This window comes from Camelina sativa, chromosome 11, assembly GCF_030686135.1.
Source record: "Camelina sativa cultivar CO46 ecotype springtype chromosome 11, ASM3068613v1".
NCBI classification, from domain to species: Eukaryota; Viridiplantae; Streptophyta; class Magnoliopsida; order Brassicales; family Brassicaceae; genus Camelina; species Camelina sativa.
The window spans coordinates 40,231,569-40,241,266 of record NC_141890.1 but is presented as its reverse complement, the minus strand read 5'-3'; the positions used below and the strand labels follow the sequence as shown (position 1 = coordinate 40,241,266).

Genomic DNA, 9,698 nt, shown 5'->3' with positions numbered 1-9,698 from the left:
AAAAAAATGGTTTTGCATTGATATATTTTTGAATTAATAAGGAAAATGATATGGATAGTTATGATTTTTCTGCTCTTCTTGTTGTTTGGATCTTTGAAGTCCAACCAGTATCACCAAATACTACACTTCTTGCAAATCAATACACACTTAAATGGCCAATTATGAGTTTTTGCATTCATTGTAGTTAAACCCTTCACTTCTAGCTTGCATTCTAGTATAACTAGTATTTTTTTTACTTCAAAAAATTATGAGTTTTTTCATAAAGTTTTAGGTTTTTTTCCCCCTTCATACAATAGCAAATATATTTCCTTTTTTACACTAATTTTTTTCTCTTATAAATACTATGTGATTTTTTTTTCTTAGAGTGATGATAGAAAACAGCTAAATAGAGAATGGCAAAGAGGAAGAGAAGAAAACTTTTAATACCTATAAACAGTTGATTATAGTAAAATATGCAGTAGCCCTAGGAGAGAAAGAGAGAATATTTTTTAAGGTGAACCATATGTTTTTTTTTTCTTGCATTTAAAATTATAACAATTTGAGGATGTCTATTAAGTATTAACTTATGTTTCTAAATTTAGATAAGGTAATAACAAAAAAAAAAGAGTGAGACGACAAATCTTAAAATCTTAAATGATTTGTTTTTACTATAAACTGCTAATTTTAGGACAAATCTTGTGGATTAGAGTAAAACCATGTGTATCTTGATATCCGGTTTCTATAATTGGAATTTCAAGTGACTATTTTCTGTAACTGATTAGTTAACTGGATGCTTGTTTGATATTTTCTAAAACATGTGATCCCACATCTATTTAAATTCTCATCTTCCAATAGATTTCTTAACTCACAAGAAACTTAGTTTTTTTCCTGCTAATAACACTCTTTTTCACTTTGAGTTTTACAATCACGGTGGGTGGCACAATGAGTTCCTCAGGAGAAGAAAGAGGTGTTGTTGTTGCGGAGCCCGAGCCGCCAAGAGGGAATAGAAGCCGATTTGCTTTTGCTTGTGCAATCTTAGCATCAATGACGTCTATAATCCTTGGTTACGGTTCGTATTCGTTATGAATTCTTACCATTCACTAAGGTTGGTTTTATTTTACGGTATAGATAATTATACTTACATTTTATGGATGTTGCAGATATAGGAGTGATGAGTGGAGCTGCAATTTTCATAAAAGACGATTTGAAACTGTCGGATGTACAACTTGAGGTTCTTATGGGGATTCTGAATATCTATTCTATAATCGGTTCAGGCGCGGCCGGTAGAACTTCCGATTGGATTGGAAGAAGATATACCATAGTGTTGGCAGGAGCCTTCTTCTTTTGTGGTGCTCTTCTCATGGGTTTTGCCACAAACTATCCTTTCATTATGGTGGGTCGTTTCGTAGCTGGTATCGGTGTCGGTTATGCTATGATGATTGCGCCTGTTTACACCGCTGAAGTCGCTCCTGCCTCCTCACGTGGTTTCCTTAGCTCTTTCCCTGAGGTACATGCAATAGTTTCAACCTTTATTATTATTTGAAATAAAGAATTTTACATGAAGGTTGATGATAATATGTTTCTTTTTGTATGCAGATATTTATCAATATTGGTATACTTTTAGGATATGTGTCCAACTACTTCTTCTCCAAGCTTCCCGAGCATCTCGGTTGGAGGTTCATGTTAGGGATTGGAGCGATTCCCTCGATATTCCTAGCCATTGGAGTGTTGGCAATGCCGGAGTCTCCACGGTGGCTAGTCCTCCAAGGTCGCATTGGAGATGCTTTTAAAGTTCTTGACAAAACCTCAAACACTAAAGAAGAAGCCATCTCTAGGCTCAATGACATCAAACATGCAGCTGGAATCCTTGATGATATGACAAACGATATTGTAGTCGTGCCGAAAAAGAAGACTGCCGGTAAAGGCGTGTGGAAGGACCTTCTTGTCCGACCAACCCCGGCTGTTCGACACATCCTCATAGCATGCCTTGGCATCCACTTAGCCCAGCAAGCCTCTGGAATCGATGGAGTCGTGCTTTACTCTCCGACCATCTTCTCAAAGGCTGGACTGAGATCCAAGAATGACCAGCTTTTGGCTACGGTGGCTGTTGGAGTTGTCAAGACCCTCTTCATCGTGGTAGGGACTTGTGTGGTTGATCGGTTTGGACGTCGTGCCTTGTTGCTTACGAGTATGGGCGGAATGTTTATTTCCTTGACAGCACTTGGAACTAGTCTCACAGTAATTAACAAGAACTCGGACAAACTATCAAGTGGGCTATAGGGCTTAGCGTTACAACGGTGATGACTTTTGTGGCAACATTCTCAATAGGCGCAGGCCCCGTGACGTGGGTTTACTGCTCAGAGATATTCCCCGTGAGGCTAAGAGCTCAAGGTGCAAGTTTGGGAGTGATGTTGAATAGACTTATGAGTGGTATTATCGGAATGACATTCCTGTCTCTTTCTAAGGGTCTCACCATCGGTGGTGCGTTCTTTCTCTTCGCCGGAGTTGCGGTCGCCGCATGGGTCTTCTTCTTCACTTTCCTTCCGGAGACACGTGGTGTGGCTTTAGAAGAAATAGAGAGTCTCTTCGGGAGCTACAGCGCAAACAAAAAGAACAATGTGACGAGCAAGGGTAAAGAAGTTGTTGATGAACTATGAGAGTGAGAATTTTTTTGTTTCCATTTCATTATTTGGTCAATGGAACGTCAAAAGATTCTCGTAACCGAGTCTTCATGGGGCGAGTGCGACTACAAAGAAGATTAGTAGAGGATTTGACTTGTCATGTTTAATCGGACATTTTCTACAGCTTTAATAAGTTTTTTTTTTCTTTTTTTTTTTGCGAAAAAGAGTAAGAAACTCTTCATCTCTATTTTTTTTATTAATTCTAATGCTAAGGTAGGTTTAATTACTTTGTTCGGACGAATTATTAAGGTGCGTTTCAGTTATTTGCAAGTTTATAACTCAAAAGTGTGTTATATTGTGAGACAAAAAAACAATTTTCAAGTAGTAGAAATTTCTAAGACCATGTCCACTAGAGCAACTCATTTGAGTTGCTCTAAATTAAACTAATCATATAATTAATATTAAACTAATCAAAACAAGTCACTAACAACTTTAAACAAAATCACATTTCTACTAGAGAATCTCAAAACAAAGCACTAATAAAAATAAAATTTGTTTTGAGGTGAGCGTTTCTCTTCAGGTGATAACACCTCAACATTTTGGAAAATTCTGGAGCTTACACCTCAGCTAAAATAAGTAACCAATCAAATTAAAAAAAATTAATACAACTCATCATTTTTCTCCAGTAATAATCCTCGGTTCCACGTCACTTTACTCTAGTTTTTTTTTTCTTATGTTAATTTGTTCTCACCATTAGGTTTACATCATACGCAAGACGCAATTAACCAATGGTGATTATAACTTTGCCCTATTATAAACCCTCCAAACAAAAGCTTACACGTGAATGTGTTCTTGGATTTCTCTTAACAAGTTTGGTAGTTTAAGAATGCGTACAGTGATTATAACTTTGCACCAACCTTAATTAGGTGAATCTAAGTATATTGTGCTATTGTTTTCTAAAATCTTCTTCTATGAGTATAATAATACATGTTGCTTTTAATCTTCACTTTGTGGTCATTCTTCTACCATATGGGGCCTATGGACTATCTCCTTTAATGATGATGTGGGAAAGATGGTCACTTATAGATTAGTGAATCCTTTATCCATTGTTTTTGATAAGAGGTTTCATCTCTATGTTACCTGGTTTGACAACATTAAGATTTCTTGAACTTGTAATGATGATCTAACAATAAAATTATGAAGGACAAGTATTGATGGGATGCAACCTGCTGAAGGATATGTACCCCGATGAAGATATGCAATCAATTATCACTTTATAGAGTTTAGCATACAAGTCTGACCCAAGATGCATGCAGTCGGATATTCTTCATCGCTAGGAAATCCATGTTCCAACTTGTAGGTAATAAAATATATACCAATTTGATTTTTTTGGACCCATCTCTGTGCACTTTATGGTTTCCACAATCGTACGATTCAGTTTATCGGTCAAGGTATATACATCTCACTTTAGTTTGTTTTGAGGCATTTGTCAGAAACAATGGTAAAGTCATACTAAATTACTTGGATAACACCATGGCAACCAATGTGACCATTTCTTATACATGTTCTTCTTTCTTCTAACTGTAAGATTGTGAAGAACATTATAAAAACAGAGAATTTGTCATCTAAAATGAATATGGAGAAATTTGAGCCTTTGTGGTGATGAACGCAATAATTCAAAGATCGCTTTATAAAAATCTGAATATCAGCTTTTTGGAGTGTTTTGAGAGTGACGCGTCATTAAAATTGATATCCAATAAAAACATTTCAATTAATACAACTCATATATCTCAACCAATAATAATTATTTCATGTTCAACATAAGCATTTCTGGATTTTAAGTAACTAACACATCATTAAAATTGTGTAACCAATCAAATTATAAGAAATATTATACATCAATGTCTAAACTAAATTAATAAATCATTTACAATTTTTTTAAAAAATAATGATATCAACCAAGTATATTAATCATTATATGTTGTATCAATATTTCCAAAAACTTAGGTTTAAATTATTGATTGAATTTAAAATAAATTAATAAATCATGTACAACTTTAAAAACAAAGGTATACTAATACAATCAATGCAACATAAGTATCATATTAGTAACATATAAATATAATAAAAATATAATATAAATCAAGATTAACGAAGAACACAAAACCAGACTAATGTAAAAAATATGTATGTGTATATTGACTTGAATGTAATTATTATAAAATAAAACAAAACAATTAGATTTTACAAAAAGAACAAAAGAGAAATAAATAACTTCTTTGACAACAAACAAACTATAGAAAAATTAGGTGATTAAATTTGTATAAGCTACAAAAATAATACACCAGAAAATCAAGCTACACTAATATTTCTAACTCCCATAACAAGTAAATAAAATAAATTTTGAGAGTAATGTTGATAGTGATTTTATATATTATAACACAAACTAATGTCAAATTAAACAATATATAAGTTTCAAAATTGAAGGTTTTATTTTATAGTTTAAAGCAGTGAAAACTAAATAATCATCTACTTAATAATTACTTTAAAAATTAACCTAATCCTTATGCTATTCAACAAAAGTATAATAGTATTAAAATAATACACAAAATCAGAGGAAAGTGTCTTTAGTCAAGTGGTTACAGGCTTACAACATCACATCTACGACCGATCCCTCCAAAATATGTTTATACAATGATAGAATAGAAAAATGCACAAATAAAAATAAAATTTGAGAAATCTCAAATCTACGATGGCTTATAAATGTTTACATTTAAATCGAGTGGACTTAATTGTATAAATAGCGTAACTAACCCTAATGTATGTTATCTTTTATTTTCTTTACCCTAATGTGGGAGATATATTAGTGTGGTTTGAATTTGTGGTATATTTTTTGTATTAGAGGTGATGTTGTAAGCTTGTAACCACTTGACCAAAGACAATTCCCCCTGATTTTATATATTATTTTAATACTATGATACTTTTGTTGAATAGCATAAGGATTAGGTTAATTTTTAAAGTAATTTTAAAGTAGATGATTATTTAGTTTTTACTGCTTTAAAATTTAATATAAATTTTTCAATTTTGGAACTTATATATTTTTTAATTTGTCATTTGTTCATGTTATAATATATAAAATCACTATCAACATTACTCTCAAATTTTATTTTATTTACTTGTTATGGGAGTTAGAAATATTAGTGTAGCTTGATTTTCTCGTGTATTATTTTTGTAGTTTATACAAATTTAGTTTTCTATAGTTTGTTTGTTGTCAAAGAAGTTATTTATTTCTCTTTTGTTCTTTTTGTAAAATCTATTTGTTTTGTTTTATTTGATAACATTTACATTTATACACATACATATTTTTTACATTAGTTTTGTTTTGTGTTATTCTTGATTTATATTATATTTGTGTTATATTTATATCTTACTAATATGATACTTATGTTGTATTGATTGTATTAGTATACCTGTGTTTTTAAAATTGTAAATGATTTATTAATTTATTTTAATTTTAAGCTATAATTTAAACCCATGTTTTGGAAATATTGATATGAGATACAATGATTAATATACTTGGCTAATATCATTATATTTTAAAAAATTGTAAATGATTTATTAATTTAGTTTAAATTTAACCTATAAATTTAAACATTTGTTTTCTTAAAAAATATTGATATTATATGATGTATAATATTTCTTATAATTTGATTGGTTACACAATTTTAATGATGTGTTAGTTCCTTAAAATTCAGAAATGCTTATGTTGAACATGAAATAATAATTATTGATATATGAGTTGTATTAATCGAAATGTTCTTATTGGATATCAATTTTAATGATGTGTCACTCTCAAAACACTCCGAAAAGCTGAGGTTCAAATTTTTATGAAGCGATTTTCGAATCTCTGCGTTCATCACCACAAAGGCACAAATTTATCCATATTCATCTTAGATGAAAAATTCTCTGTTTTTATAATGTTCTTCACAAACTTACAGTTACAAGAAAGAAGAACATGTATAAGAAATTGTCACATTGGTTGCCATGATGTTACCCAAGTAATTTAGTATGAATTTACCATTGTATCTTACAAATGCCTCAAAACAAACTAAAGTGAGAAGTCTATACCTTGACCGATAAACTGAATCGTATGATTGTGGAAACCATAAAGTGCACAGAGATGAGTCCAAAAAAATCAAACAGGTATATATTATATTACCTACAAGTTGGAACATGGATTCCCTAGCGATGAAGTGATAATTGATTGCATATCTTCACCTGGGTTACATATCCTTCACCAGATTGCATCCCATCAATACTTGTCCTTCATAATTTTATTGTTAGATCATCATTACAAGTTCAAGAAATCCTAATGTTGTCAAACCAGGTAACATAGAGATGAAACCTCTAATCAAAAAGAATGGATAAAAGATTCACTAATCTATAAGTGACATCTTTTCCAAATTAATATTAAAGGAAATAGCCCATAGGCCCCTTACGGTAGAAGCAACATGTATTATTATACTCATAGAAGAAGATTTTAGAAAACAATAGCACAGTATACTTGTTAGATTCACATTCACCTAATTATGGTTTGGGCAAAGTTATAATCACCATACTCATCCTTAGACCACCAAACTTGTTAAGAGACACACAAGAATTGTAGTTAAATGCCTATACATGGATATGATATGAAAAACGTTTTAAAGCTTCGATGATCAATTCATCAAAGCACTTTTGAAGCATTATTCTCTTTACCTTGATAGTTTTATCATACTGTGCCACTGTCCAATGGACCATCTTAACATTTTGTATATGGCCATTTAACACTACAACACAATCAAATTTTTTCTTCCGTGGTATCTCCCAAATCTAGACAGCCTTGTCTCTACTACATGTTGCAAGCAACGAATCAGATGCACTCCATGATCCACGCGCGAGATTTCACAAGTCAAGAAACAAAGATAACTACATGAGAGTACATATCACATATAGGGAGACTTCTCAAAATTTTCTTTTGGTTTTATAGCACACAGAACCACTATTAAACCTGTAATATATTGGATTAAAAGGAGAAGAAAATTCACAATTGGAGCTTTCTTCTTTTTATACTGGAGACTGCAAGTGCTGTCTTGTATGTTCGACGGGGTGTTTTAATTTTTAGAAAATTTGACCGCACTCCTTTCATGTCGTTGATTTGCAGCATATGTCCACATATTTACATTTATAAATCTCCATTCAGATTTATACAACTACAAAGAAACATACCAAACCAAATCGATCCCAAGAGTGATAAGTGAGAGAGTGCGTCTCTATTTTTTTTTAATCTCTCATCGTTCTCTGCTTCAATTTTGTTATTTGTTTCAACCATGTCTTCTCTCCCCTTTATTCCTCGTGAAAGATCAGCCTGGTACTTGATTTTATTTTTTTAGATTCAAATTTGGTTCTCTTAAATGTGTGTTAGCCGATTAAGCCCTATATAGGCTTTGTAACATTTACCTTTTTATGTTTTTTAATCAATATTAACATAAGAAAGAAAAAAACTAGAGTAAAGTGACGTGGAGAAAAATGATGAATTGTATTAGTTCTTATAATTAAAGTAAAACTAGAGTAAAAAACTAGGATTATTACTGGAGAAAAATGATGAATTGTATTAGTTCTTATAATTTGATTGGTTACCTATTTTAACTGAGGTGTCAGCTCTACAATTCTCCAAAATGCTGAGGTGTCATCATCTGAAGAAAAACATATTGTAGTTTTATTGTATTGATTACGTTTTGTTATGTTTTTATTTACTTTTTTTTTTGATATTGTGCTTCATGGGGTTTTTTGGTTAAGAATTTTAGTAATAATAATAACTAGGTTCGGACCCACACGTACGTGCGGGGTCATATTTGTCAATATAATTCAAATTTAAATTGGTTTGGTTTTAGTAAGTTTGTGAATATTTGAAATAGTTATGATCTCACTACAAAGTTTTAATCCAAGTATGCCCGGATCAAACTTGAACCAAATTAGTAACCATTAGATTTTTATTAAATCCGTATATTATTAAATCAAATAAAAATTAACAAAAAATCAAACTTTTCAAATGGGATAACCTAAATAATCAAGCTCGCAAACACACCTCGATAGGTATATCCTGCAACAGATTTAATATTTTTTTGACCCATATAAAACCCGTTTCGTGAAACCCACATGAGTAATGTGGGACACACCTATAGATGTGTGTTTGTGCAACTTGATAATCTAGGTTATTCCATATATTTTTTTTCCTAATTTATATAAAATATTTAAAGGTATTGGATAAGAGATTCAAACATCGTATTTCCATTTGGATATCATCATAAAGTAGATATTTACCGTTTTCCAAGTTGACACTTAATCAAATTAGTTAGGTTTTGAGAACTGAATATAGTTAAAAAAAAAACACATTCCCAATATGGGAGATTCTTGATGTAGGACATTTTCGATATAAGACAAACTTTTATTCCCAACTGGAAAAAGGATGGGACGGAAGCAAAAATTACCGAAGTCCCGCATTTTACAAAAATACAAAGATAAATTATAGTATATTTATATATTATATGATATAATAAAAATAGGAAAAGTGATTGCCAGCTACTTGAAGTATACACCAACACATGACCACACATACAAACAATATAAATGTCTTGCTAACTACGTGAACTATTGTTATCACATAATGACATCCATAAAGAAACATAGGTTATGTGTACAACACCATAAACATTAAATTTTGGTCGGAATCCGGTGTTGACCAGTGTTGACCGGCGTTGACCAGCGTTGATGAGAAAAAATATTCAAATTTTTTTTTTCTTTTTTCTTAATAATATTATTGTGTTTTTATGTAGTTTTGATAAGTAAATAAAAAAGATTAAATAATTTGTATAATTTCCTTACAAAAACAAAATAACAACAAAAAGTTATACAACAAATAATACAAGAAAATTATATACCAAAAAAAAAAAATTATATGACAAACAAAATTTGTGATATATCTAGTAACTAATGTTGTTAATACAGAAAATATACCAAAAATAATATAATAAAACTATACCACCAAAATTTTATGTG

General features: G+C 31.1%; 1 pseudogene across 1 annotated transcript; it reads left to right on the top strand.

Moving 5' to 3' along the window:
- Window positions 1-817: 817 nt before the first annotated feature.
- On the top strand, window positions 818-2,753 carry LOC104728750 (putative polyol transporter 2; annotated as a pseudogene). The gene is made up of 3 exons (XR_015572766.1): window positions 818-1,048; window positions 1,140-1,486; window positions 1,576-2,753. The product of XR_015572766.1 is annotated as a putative polyol transporter 2 (transcript).
- The last annotated feature ends 6,945 nt before the right edge of the window (window positions 2,754-9,698 follow it).